At 42.1% G+C, this 13,714-nt stretch overlaps 1 protein-coding gene across 1 annotated transcript in view; it reads right to left on the reverse strand.

Moving 5' to 3' along the window:
• drd3 (dopamine receptor D3) overlaps window positions 1-11,159 on the reverse strand; it is a 69,876-nt gene extending 58,717 nt beyond the window's left edge. Inside the window, exons 1-2 of the mRNA XM_072584915.1 lie at window positions 10,826-11,159; window positions 6,255-6,536 (exon numbers count right to left, since the gene is read on the reverse strand). The gene's annotated coding sequence lies outside the window, so the exon portion shown is untranslated. The remainder of the gene's footprint in view (window positions 1-6,254; window positions 6,537-10,825) is intronic.
• Window positions 11,160-13,714: the final 2,555 nt, after the last annotated feature.

The following is a 13,714-nucleotide window of genomic DNA, read 5'->3' on the forward strand; positions in this document are numbered from 1 at the left end:
CACAATGTATTCCAAATCCCAAATACATTGCTTAAACCAGATTTTCCTCGACTTGCCTCTGATTCTGAATCATCACCTGGGGCCCAGCCCACTGTGCTGTTCAGGAACAACAATAACTTGCATTTCTATAGCAACATTTTAACATTGCAAAAGGGGGCCAAACATTTCAAGGTGCTTTGTCAGAAAAGAATAAGTGAGTCAAATAAATAGATCCTGGGGGAGATGAATAAATGCACAATTAAAGAGGTAGGTTTTAAAAGTATCGTAAGGAAAGTGAGAGAGACAGAGCCACAGAAATATCTAGTGAAGGAATTTCAGAGCTTAGTGTCCAATAAGGAGGAATTAAATGACTGCAGGGTTGCAATAAACGTAGCATACAGAACTGTACAGCAGAGGAATGGAGCCTTCCATCCATGATGTTGTGCTGAAAATGATACCAAATTAAACTAATCCCTTCTGCCCGCTCTTGGTCCATATTCCTCCATTTCTTTCATATTCATGTGCTTATCTAAAAGTCCTCTAAAAGCTCTTATCTGCATTCTGCATCATCCCTAACAGCACATTGCAAAGTCCTATCAATCTCTGTGTAAAAAGACTTGCCTCTCACATCTCCTTCGAGCTTCCCCCCTCTTGCCTTATATGCTTGTGCCCTGGTAGTAGACATTTCAACTCTGGGAAAAAGGTTCTGACTATCAACCCTATCTTGCATCTCATAATTTTATAGACGTCTATCAAGTCTCCCATCAGGCTCCACCACCCCAGAGGTTTTTCCAGCCTCTTCTTATAGGATGTACCCTATACTCCTAGTAAATCTCTCACCTCTACAAAGCCTCCACATCGCTTCTGTAATGTGGAGACCAGAACTGAATGCTAAACTCTAAGTGTGGCCTAACCAAAATCGTATAAAGCTGCAACACGACATCCTGACTCTTACACTCAATTCCCAATAAAGGCAAGCATGCTATATGCCTTCTTTACCAGCAATACATAGTAAGCTTGGCTCAGGAAATAGCACTCTTGCCTCAGTTAGAGATTCTGGTTTCAGATCTTACACCAAACCTTGAGCACAGAGATTGACATCCAGTGTAGTAGTGGGGGAATGCTGCATAGTCAGAGGTGTTGTCCTTCAGATTAGATGTTCAACAAAGTTCCCTTCTTATCTGTCTAAGGTAGGTGAAAACAACCTCAGGGTAGTATTACGAGAAAGAAAAGTGAAACTATCCCTGGTGTTATGACATTAATCCCTCAGTCAATACCCCTGAAAGGCAAATGATCTGTTCATCATCATATTGCTGGTTGTGGATACTTACTGGGCACACATTATCTGTAATGTTTCCCACATGACAACATTGATGACACTTCAAATGGAATTTCTTGCTATAAAGTGTACTGGGATGTCTGGTGGACACATACATACACACACCCACACTCTTTAACACTCACTGGGGAAGAGAAGTCTACAGACTCATGAACATCTGAAAGAAAATGTTTCCCCTTTTATCCATCTTAAATGGGAGACTCCCTATTTTTAAACTGTGATCCCTAGTTCTAGCCTCTCCCAGAAGGATAAGTATGATTTCAGTACACCCTATCAACTCCCCTCAGGATTTTATATGGTTTAATAAGATCAACTCTCATCCTTATAAACTCCCATCAATAAATGTCCAATCTGTCTAACCTTCCCTCATATGATTACACCAGTATCCCAGGAATCTGTCAGGTGATATTTCTCTGCACAACTTGTAATGCAATTAATTATTTTATCAAATCAGGCAATGAAAATATATCGAGTAACCAGGATGTGATCTTACTAATGCCCTGTACAACTGCAGCAGAAATTCCACACTTTTATATTTTATTCCACCTAAAATCAGCATCAACCTTCCCTTGCCTTTCTAATTACTTGCTGTACCTGTACACTAACATTTTGCCTTTCAGTGCTGGGACCTGGAGCCTTCTGGATTTGGGAGGTCTGCAATTCCTCATCATTTAGAAAGTATGCTTTGTTTTTATTCTTCCTGCAAAAAATGAGCAATTTCATATTTTTTCACTATATTCCCCATATGCCAAATCTTTGCTTACTTACTTATCTATATCTCTTTGTTGCCTCCTTATGTCCTCTTCACAACTTACTTTCCTGCCTATCTTTCTACATTAGCAAATTTAGCAATTCCAGCATTTACTTATGACAGATGTTAGCTTAACTAGCCTATTGTTTGCTATTTTCTATCTCCATCCATTTGTGAATCTAAGAGTTACACTTCCTATATTCCAATCCATTCTCCTACCAAATTCAGGAAAGTGACATCTTGCATTAACCTCCTTTTGCTTTCATTAATTTGTTACATTTCTACATTAATCGCCCATTAATCTTACCACATAACATTAAAAATCACATCACCAGGTTATAGTCCAGCAGGTGTATTTGGAAGCTCTAGCTTTCGGAGTGCTGCTCCTTCATCAGGTGGTTGTGGAGGATAAGATCATGATCACAGAATTTAGAGCCAAAGGAGTCCAATGTCTTAAATCTTTCATCTTTTATAATGGGATATGCTGAATTTTGTTCTTTGATATTTAAACCCCAGAACTTCTTTTAAATTATATTCTCAAGATATGATTTGGAGGTGCACAAAGTTAAAAATCACACAATACCAGTTTATAGTGTTATTTGGAAGCACTAGCTTTCAGAGCACTGCTCCTTCATCAGGTAGTTGCGGTGTATGCGTTGACACATGCACCCGCTCACAGATACATACTCCATCACACACACACACACACACACGCTTATACATTCTCCCCTCGAGACTGATGACTAAACTTAGTGATCTCGGACTAAGCCTCACTCTCTGCAACTGGATCCTCAGTTTCCTAATCCACAGGCCACAATCAACAGGTTATTTTTTTCTTTATCTTTTTTTCTTCTTTTTTCTTCCAAATAACCTGTTGGAGATAATATTATTTCCCCTCCAACTCTATTTTCATTTAATCCCTGCCCTCCCCTTCACTGTTTTGATCACACAGCATTGCCTTTGATGTGAAGGGCACTGCTTGTCCCTGGCCACTCGGGTGTTTTCTTTCTTCCTGGTGGTGGAAATTGCATAAAAATTTGTACACCTTGTGTCTTTCACTGTGTCTCACACCTGCACATACACATCATGGGTCCTGGGGAAAAATAAGCATGACTAACAGGTTATTTTTTTCTTTATCTTTTTCTTTTTTTCTTCTTCTTTTTTTCTCCCTCACACTACCGCCTAACTGCAGTCGTGTGGGGGAAAAAAAAGAAAAAGAAATAAAAGAAAAAGAAAAAAATAACCTGTTGGACTATAACCTGGTGTTGTGTGATTTTTAACTTTGTCCACCCCAGTGCAACACCAACATCTTCAAGTCACAGAAAATTAAGATTAGTTACTATCATTTTCACAATGTGATAAGTGTTAATGATAACCAATCTAACTCTTGCTCAGGACGTAAATAGTATTAAATATACAGTGTCATTTCTTCAGTTATGAATTGTTCTTGGAGATATTAAGAAAGTCAAATTTTAATTTTTTTAAATTTGTCTTCCTTCGTCCTTCTTACTTTCTCCACCTTAATCCAAATAATTTCCTCTCTTTATTTCTTTCTTTGTCTGATTTGACACTGAATTCACATTCTTTAAGACAACCTTTTCTCATTTCTTCCCCTGTTGAATTTTTATTTCTTCACAGGGCTGGGGGAGTCCCTGGATGGGCCAGCAATTATTGCCCCTTCCCCCCCCCCAAAGTTGCTCTTGAGAAGGTGGTGATGAGCTATTTTCTTGAACCGTTGCAGTCCATGTGCTGTAGATAGACCCACAATGCTGTTAGAGAAGGAGTACGAGGTTTATGACAGAGCAACACAGACAGAAAATCAATTTTTTTCCAAATCAATTTTATTGAGTGGCTTGGAAAGGACCTTGCACAACACAGTGTTCCTGTGTATCTGCCACCCTTACCTTTCTATATAGAAGTAGTTGCGTGTTTGGAAGGTGCTGTCTCAGAAGTCTTGGTGAACTTTCACAGTGCATCTTGTAGATAGTACACACTGCTGCTATTCAACATTAGTTGTGGAGGGAGTGGATGTGGTGCTAATCAAGTTGGTTGTTTTGTTCTGGATAGCATCTAGTTTCTTGAGTGTTGCACCCATCCAGGCAAATGGACAGTATTCCATCACACTCCTGACTTGTCTCTTGTGGACAGGGTTTGGGGAGTGAAGATGTGAGGTGCTTGCTGTGGGTTTCCTAGCCTGTGAACTGCTCTGACAGCCAAAGTATTTATATGGGGTGCAGATGCCGAAGGTGGGAGTGGGGCGGGGTGAGGGGGTAAAGAATGTCTCGAGATGCAGTTCAGAGAAAGAGAGAGAAAACAGTGGTTGGACAAAGGGTTGGAAGATGGTCAGACTGGGAGAAAGAAAAGCTGATCATAGGGGCCATGAGTGGGTGAAAATGGGTTGTCTGTAATGAAAACAGCCCATGTGTGACCTGGCCTGTGGTGTGGCCTGGGTAAAAGGACATGGAAAGAGTTCCCTGAAATTCAGCTCTGGGCTGGCATTGCAAACACTGTACTTCCATACTTTGGGAATGCTAATCCCCACCAATGTTATTTTAATTAACCTGGTCTGAGATATATTCTGGAGTAAGTGGGACTTGAATCCAGCCCTCCTGTCTCCAGTTTGGAGCTAGGAGGGCTGGATTCATTACCAATGCACCACATGAGTCCCTCATTAGCATGGGGTTCTGGAATGCTGGTCCAGTGACATTAACATTATAACACTGGCTTCTCCTGATCCCCATTATATCTTCAGAGTTCCAGATGAAGAGTTTATACCCGAAAGGTTGACTATCCTGCTCCTCAGATGCTGCCTGCTATCTATGTTCAGTTTCACATTCATTTCCCAATCTTTAACTGGTTGAGGAGGTACACTATGTGCTGTGGTGCCCCATTTCACGGTTTACCCTGCTTTACAATCACATTTTAAACATCTTTGTCAGAAAAACAGTTAAAACTTAAATGTACACAAATAACGACACAGTAGCTCAGTGGTTAGCACTGCTGCCTCACAGCGCCAGGGACCTGGGTTTAATTCCTGCCTGGAGCAACTGTCTGTGTTGAGTTTGTACATTCTCTCCATGTCTGCATAGGTTTCCTCCGGGTGCTCCAGTTTCCTCCCACAGTCCAAAGATGTGCCGCTTAGGTGAATTGGCCATGCTAAATTGCCCATAGTGTTAGGTGCATTAGTCAGGTGCGAATGTAGGGGAATGGGTCTGGGTGGGTTGCTCTTCAGAGGGTTGGTGTGGACTTGTTGGGCCGAAGGGCCTGTTTCCACACTGTAGGGAATCTAATCTAATCTAAGTCTAAATCCCACTTCAGTGCAGTACTACTGGAATGCTGCACTGTTGGAGGTCCCTTCCTTTAGAAAATAGATTAGACCTCTAACCTTTCTGTTCTCTCAGGTGGTGTTTAAAGAATCAGGACACTATATTTGAAGGAAGAGCAAGTCAGTTCCCTCTGGTGTCCTGGACATCTCCCCTTCAAACCACCTCCCAAAAATATGGCCATTGTATCACAGTGGATATAATGGAGTGCGCTATGGCTCCATTCCCTATATTAGGGAATTTCAATCAGAATTTCACCGACTCTTTGAAAGCACATTCACTGAACGCACGATACAAAGTCTTTTTACTTACGTGCTGCCCCAAAACCCAGGGAAAATAAACTGCCCCAGGCTGAACTAAAGGCATGATTATCCGGTGAAATCAGATTTCGTAGATTCGCACTTTAGTCGTCAGGGCTGAGACCCCGAAAGACTGTGGATTTACTTTCAATAAATCATTGACGTACAGGTGAAATGGGACTTAAATTGAGAAATTCCATATTCACGGGGTATCTGCCGTCTGAATGGACATTGCCTCTGACCGAGGGCTCAATAGCAGCGCAGTTTAACTCTCATGCCTCATTTTAATCCGCTTCCCTGACTGGGTCAGCAAAACTCCCCCTTTTTGTTGGACAACCTGTTGGTCACTGATCACGGAAAAGACTTGTGTTTCAGCATCCGCGACCCCCACCCAAGTTAATGCTGACAATACAAGTCAGTACAAAAATAAGATGCAGTTTGAGCTGTCATTGTGAACACCTCGGCGCCTCTTTCCGGAAACGGGTTTCTTTAAGAGTCACACTGCAGGCTGTTTACACAACAAAAGGTCCGGTTTAGCCCCTTGAGAATTGCTGCCCCCTTACCTCCTCCACTCCACGCCGGCGAGCGAGCAGTTGGAAGTTGTGTCTCGGAGCACCGTTAGCCCTGACGCTTGAACTGCAGTGAGAAAGTGCCCCGTTCACTTCCAGCGGCAAGTTCTCCCTCTATCCTGTCCCATCAGCTGGCTGGCCGGCTGCGTTTTGGTTGAACATAGCTCGGCACTCACTGGCTGTGTGGCTGTAACCCCTCTGGAGGATGGTACCTGATGAAGCCATCAATAAGCTGGCTGGGGACAGCTCTACTGAATGGCAGCACACTGGCAAGATCTAGAGAGAGAGAGAGAGAGAGAAACAGCTGTAAACCACTAAGGAGGAATACATGGAAAAGTGCGGAGGATTAATCACATTTTAATCATCCAGATACCGTGTCTGATAGGGGTGACGCAAACTAATCCAGCAGTAACTTTTGAAGAGAATTAGATAAATACTTGAAAACAAGAGAAATGCAGGGCAAAGGGGTCAGGGCAACGCATGAGACGATTGGCCTAGCACAGAAATGATGGGCCAAATGGCCTGTTGCGGTACTCTGAAGTTCCACATTATTGGGAGCTTCAAAGTGAAGTCCACTTCTTTTAACAAGTAAAATTAATCAAAAAGTAAGGAGCTGAGCAACGCAACAGGTTTGAAACAAAACCAGAAGAAACTCGAGCAGGTCTGGCAGCATCTGTGGAGAGAGAAAGCAGAGTTAACGGTTCGGGTCCAGTGTCCCTTCTTCAGAACTGATTGAAGCTAGGAACGTGGGGTGCAGATGCCGAAGGTGGGAGTGGGGCGGGGTGAGGGGGTAAAGAATGTCTCGAGATGCAGTTCAGAGAAAGAGAGAGAAAACAGTGGTTGGACAAAGGGTTGGAAGATGGTCAGACTGGGAGAAAGAAAAGCTGATCATAGGGGCCATGAGTGGGTGAAAATGGGTTGTCTGTAATGAAAACAGCCCATGTGTGACCTGGCCTGTGGTGTGGCCTGGGTAAAAGGACATGGAAAGAGTTCCCTGAAATTCAGCTCTGGGCTGGCATTGCAAACACTGTACTTCCATACTTTGGGAATGCTAATCCCCACCAATGTTATTTTAATTAACCTGGTCTGAGATATATTCTGGAGTAAGTGGGACTTGAATCCAGCCCTCCTGTCTCCAGTTTGGAGCTAGGAGGGCTGGATTCATTACCAATGCACCACATGAGTCCCTCATTAGCATGGGGTTCTGGAATGCTGGTCCAGTGACATTAACATTATAACACTGGCTTCTCCTGATCCCCATTATATCTTCAGAGTTCCAGATGAAGAGTTTATACCCGAAAGGTTGACTATCCTGCTCCTCAGATGCTGCCTGCTAGCTGTGCTTTTCCAGTGCCACACTTTTTGACACTGATCTCCAACATCTGCAGTGCTCACTTTCTTTTTCCCCCATTATATCTTGCCAACTGACCTCAGTTTGGTTTAGTAGTAGCTAAGGAGAGAGCCTAATCTTTGTTCCTTAACATTCAACGGTATTGCCATCACTGAATCCCCCTTTATCAGCAGACTGGGGGTTATGATAGACTAAGAACTGAACTGCATCAGCTGGTGGCTATAAAACCAGGCCAGATGCTCAAATAATACACCTTCTGACTGCTCACAGGTAGTTCTAAGAAGGCACAAGTCAGGAATATGATAGATGAATACAGCTCCAATAATAATCAAGAAGCTTGACATAATCAAGGACAAAACAGTGCACTTGATTGGCACTTCATCTACTATTGTCAACCCTCACTCCCTCCACTCCCAATGTACAGTGACAGCAGTGTACATTATCTATCAGATATTCTGCAGCAACTCATCAATACTCCTTCAACAGTACCCGATTTATTTGATTTGATTTTGATTTATTTATTGTCACTTGTATTTTGTTACAAGTGAGAAGTGTTGTCTTGTGTAGCCACTCTCCGGCGCCATCTTAAAACACAGAAAAAGAAACCAAAACATAGCATCTTTCAAACTTACACCATCATCCACCCCAAATGTGAAGGCTGCAATTGCTCACCATCTGCAAGTTCCCCTCTAAGCAACACACCATCCAGACTTGGAAGTGTAGCTTCAATTTTTCAATTGTTATTGGGTCAAAATCCTGGAACTGCCTTCCCAATAGCACTTTCGGTACACCTATTCCAGATGTATTGCTGTGGTTTAAGAAGACAGCTTGCTATCATCCTCTCAAGGGTAGTTCAGTAATGCTTGTATCCCCATGGACGGATAACAAAAAATTATTTGCCTAAGAGTCTGAAGATGTGAGTTTAAGTCCCACTCCAAGGATGTGAGTGCACAATGTAGGCCGACTCTTCAGTTCTGAGGGAATGGTAAACTCCATGTAGCGCAGGCTTTTGAATGAGATATTGCACCACTGCTCCCTCTGCCTTTCCAGGTAACAACTTCATGGTGGAGAGTTCTCCTCATGTCCTGGCCAACAATGATCTCTCAACTAATGCCAATGGTGGTTTGTGTATGGTCTTACTTTGTGAATTTAGGTTCTATGGGATTCCTACTTTCCAACAATGACTCTATTTTTACTGTAAGTACTTAATTGACTGTAAAACACTTCAGGATATTCGGAGGCCATGAAAGGTGCTACATGGATAAGAATTGTTTCTTCTTTTTTTCTCCAATTAGCCCCATTATTCTTGAAGGTGGGAATTCACTCTGGGTCTTTGATCTGACAGGTATATCTCATCCAAATTCTGAACCTGGATGGTTTGTCACTGGCAGTATACTGAATTAGTGATTTAGTGCCAGGGACAGGAGTATGGGCAAAGGGAATATGAGATAATTGGCAATTTGCCCAACTGTTGGTTAAAGCAGAAATAAGTTTAAAATCACACAACACCAGGTTACAGTCCAACAGGTTTATTTGGAAGCACTAGCTTTCAGAGTGCAGCTCCTTCCTCAGGTGGTTGTAGGAGCAGCTCTCCAAAAGCTAGTGTTTCCAAATAAACCTGTTGGACTATAACCTGGTGTTGTGTGACTTGTAACTTTGTACACCCCAGTCTAACACCAGCATCTCCAAATCAAAGCAGAAATACATTTTGTTGCCAGTGGGAAGATCAGTGGTCAGTAAGTAGCCATGAACAGGAGGAAAAGGTACAGTATTCCATAAAGACACACCATTATTCTGCCATTCTCACAATATGATCACTTAATCTGCACTATCAACATCCTGTCGCCCTCAGCACCCCAACCCCCAGACAACTGTATAAATGCTGTCAGCTCCACACTTCACATTAGCTCTGGTGAACAACCAACATGACTCAAAATGTTAGCTTGCTTTCTGTCCATGGATGCTGCCTGACCTGCTGTGATCAATAGCATTTTTTGTTTTCAGCATTCCGTAATATTGTAAATGTCCCCAACACAAAACTGACCACTCTAATCCACCGGTACATTTGCAGTTGCACCCTTGATGTTTAGACAGGATTAATTAAAAGTTAAATTTGTTGTAAGATTTAGGTTTTCAAACAGACACAGTATAATGTAACTCAGAGGCTACTTGACAGAGGGTTGTTTTGCAAAGTGATTTACATTCTGGTTATTACTATTGCTGTGTTTTCCTGGATTTTACAACTAGTTTTACATTTAATGCAATAAACTGTTGTGACTTGGTTACTTATTTCCTGCTCAGAACACATTTTGGTGCAACAGACACAGTCATATTTTGTTCACATTCAGTCTGGCACAACACTGCAGGGGTGACACAGCGGCTCAGTGGTTAGCACTGCTGCCTCACAGCACCAGGATTTGATTCCAGCCTCAGGTGACTATCTGTGTGGAGTTCACACATTCTCCCTATGTCTGTATGGGTTTCCTTCGGGTGCTCTGGTTTCCTCCCACAATCTAAAGATGTGCAGGTTTGGTGAACTAGCCGTGCTAAATCGCCCATGGTGCTCAGGGATGTGCAGGTTAGGTGTATTTTTAAGGAGCAAGTAAGGTAGTAGTGGAATGGGTCTGGGTGGATTACTCTTTGAGTGTCGATGTGAACTTGTTGGGCCAAATGGCCTATTTCCACACTGTAGGGATTCTATGAAAATAAACTGTCTCACCCTTCGCACTCATGGACTGCAGTAATTCTAATGATGGCGTTGCCAATAAACACAGACTTTCCGTTACGAACCTTGTCGTGTAAGGACAGAGCTGTGGAGATGCTCCTTCAGGAGCTGGTCTACCAAGGATCTTTTTAATGCTGAGGGTTCATCGCCACAGTACAGCGTTGTGACTTTAAGGTGACACAGACAATCACAGACACAGAGGCTGCGTCCTACTTTCAGCATGTGTAGCAGATGGGAAGATAAGTGACAGTTTTAGGAAATAACAAAGACCACCTACCATTTCCTCGCATCAAGCAACAAAGACTTCCCTCTCAGCTTTGCTGAGACCAAATATGAAGGCACTTGCCCACCCCTGCATTTCCTTCCATTCCATGGTAAATTTTCCAGTAGCAATTATCACCAGTACTCTTGGAACAACAGCGACGGTAAAGGTGAATCTACAAAATAAACTTGTTGAAACATATAGCTGCAAAATGTATGTTTACTCACATGGACTCCTGAGTGTCACAGTGGGCGCTCTTCAAACTTCCAACATTTCCACATGCTGCCTCTTCTGGCAGGACAGTGTCAGCCAACCGGAGGGAGTGTGATGCACATCAGAAGGCCACACTGGGTTTTGATGGAGAGAATGATGCAGGGTGAAATTGGAGCCCTCCCCAGGCTCACAGCTAATAATATCCTTTTCCTGTTTTTCTCTCACTCACTTACTCATTGTACTGTGGCATACGATATTAAGCCGGGTTAGCGGTATCTGAAGTGTATTTTGCAGCCAGCTTCTTAACATATGTATATCTTTCATTTCTTTAGGAGTTCCCCGAGATCCTGGCTGAGCTTCCAGTGCCTCAGAGGAAAACACTTCAGAACGTAATGTCACGCACTTCATCTGCTGCAAGCATAGGCATAAATATAACCAACCCCCAAGGGAATCAAACAGTCAGTCTGAGGAGAGAACAGAGAGTGAAACGGAGTTCATGACAGAGAGGAGCTCTGGGATTCAGGTCCTATAACCTGCAATAAGATGTTACTACCTGCATCAAACTTTTTTTTAATTGCTTCAGAGTGTTGAAGCTTGAATTTAATGTGCATTTTAGTTGTTTTTGTTTAGATGATGTTTGGCCCCATTTCTAAATCATTGCATATGGATTATATATCTTTTTGTAATGGTTTTAAGACAATTGGGTGGTGTGCTTCTCCTTAACTGAAGGCAATTATGGGTCTATTGCATTGCTTTGGGTCTGGAACTCCACCTTAGCTAGACCAGGTCAATATGCTTCCTTTCTAAAAATACATTTCTGAACCTGTTAAGTTTTTACAACAATGTAATAGTTTGATGGTGTCATGCAAGCCTTCTATTCCACGTTCATTTTAATTAACTGTGTTTAAATTCTCTAACTGCCAAGGCAGGATATTTGAACTCTCCAAGCCCCTGGCTTACACTGTATCCCACTTCCTAAATGCACACACCTCATTGCATCATTCTGCTTTCACCAAAATACATCTTTTTGATAAAATTTTAGAACGACTACTTGTTACTCACCACTTATTTCTGCTTGTAATAAGCTGGAGGAGGGATGGGGGAAATGGGAATATTTTACCACATGTTGACATCAAAGGTAGAGTGATGCTTAAACAAGTGGTTGCCAGTTGTGATTGGATTCTGTAGCTGCTGCTTGAAATGTTTTACTTTGGGATATTTAAGCCACAGTATAACAGCAGACTAAGATAAGGATGAGGAGAAAGTGAGGACTGCAGATGCTGGAGATCAGAGCTGAAAATGTGTTGCTGGAAAAGCGCAGCAGGTCAGGCAGCATCCAAGGAACAGGAGAATCGATGTTTCGGGCATCAGCCCTTCTTCATAAGAAGGGCTGATGCCCGAAATGTTGATTCTCCTGTTCCTTGGATACTGCCTGACCTGCTGCGCTTTTCCAGCAACACATTTTCAGCTAAGATAAGGATGAGCTTGAAAGCAGAAAGCTAAGAAAAAACTTCAACAATTTATAGTTTATATCACAATTCCACATCGTAATCATCCAAAAATAATATGTGGAACAGAGTGAAGATGGAAAAATTATTGTACTGATTTCAGAAATTTTCTAGAATTATATATGGAAAGACTGAAGCCACCATCTTCTAACTACCTAAACTTCCACCAGCACTGACAACAGCGTGAGACTGAAACAATCTGTTCATAACACAGTGTTTTATCTGACCTAAAGATGAGATTTCAAGCACATATAAGTACATATCTAAGACATATTTCTAACTCTTTGATATGATTACTGTACCCCTGCCTTAGCTCTGCCACTGCTGAGATCTTTGCCTTTGTTTACACCTAGAATGGACTATTCCAATGCTGTCTGACCTATCTCCGATACTCTACCTTATGTAATCGTGGAATCATTGAAAACTCTGATGCCCATGTCCTAGCTTATAACAAGTCCCACTCACCCAAGCTTTGCAATTCCCTCTCTACAACACTCTGCTTCTCAACCTTTCTTTCTCCTTTAAGATGTTCCTTCAAATCTTGCTCTCTGACCAAGTTTTTGGCCGCATCCCCGAATATTTCTTTATTTTGCTTAGGGTCAAATTTTGTTTCATAACGCTGTGTTAAACATCTTGGAATGTGTGCATATCTTCAACAGCCAATCCTAGATTCTGTAGGCAGTATTAACACTTCTGATAATTGTAACTATCAACAGGAAGGAGATGCCACTGCACTAGCTGTGACTTTGATTTCATGAAAGCTGACGGTGATTTGCAGAAAAGGACTTGCCAACTTGTTATTCTTCTGTGTAAGAAACAAATTGCATACTCTCAACATGCCTTGTAATATTCTGGACCAATAATTATAAATTATTTAATGGAAAGTCAGCAGAATGTAAATTTATTTCCATATATAACATTTCACAATACAATTTTCTCAGGCCACTAACTATCAGATCTGTAGCAAATGACTTGAAAGCCATAGGCAGTTTTCTTGTCAGCCTCCACTGGGAAGCCAATACATTATCATTCACTTGACACTCTTCTAGTTTCCTTGTGCTCCATGGGTCACTCAATGCAATGTTCTCACTAATTTCACCAGTTGACAGTACCTTAGCGGATGTTGGGCTGGGAGTAAGCAGGACCTGCCAAAGTAGGTCAACATGCATAGTGTGCTGGGTGAGTAGGATTTAATGCAGGATAGGTAAGAATAAGTCCAAATCAGGGCAACCCCATTGCCATTGAGACCTACAGTGGCAAAGAGGCATTGGGCACAAATGTGTAGTCAACCATGTAAGAGAGAACGATAAGGATGATAATGCACCATATTTACAGTCATAGAAAATATCATTTTTAGACTGATTCAGATCATTTCAGTTCTGCAGCAGGGTGGAT

The sequence above is a fragment of the Chiloscyllium punctatum genome, chromosome 15 (assembly GCF_047496795.1).
Source record: "Chiloscyllium punctatum isolate Juve2018m chromosome 15, sChiPun1.3, whole genome shotgun sequence".
Taxonomy (NCBI): Eukaryota; Metazoa; Chordata; class Chondrichthyes; order Orectolobiformes; family Hemiscylliidae; genus Chiloscyllium; species Chiloscyllium punctatum.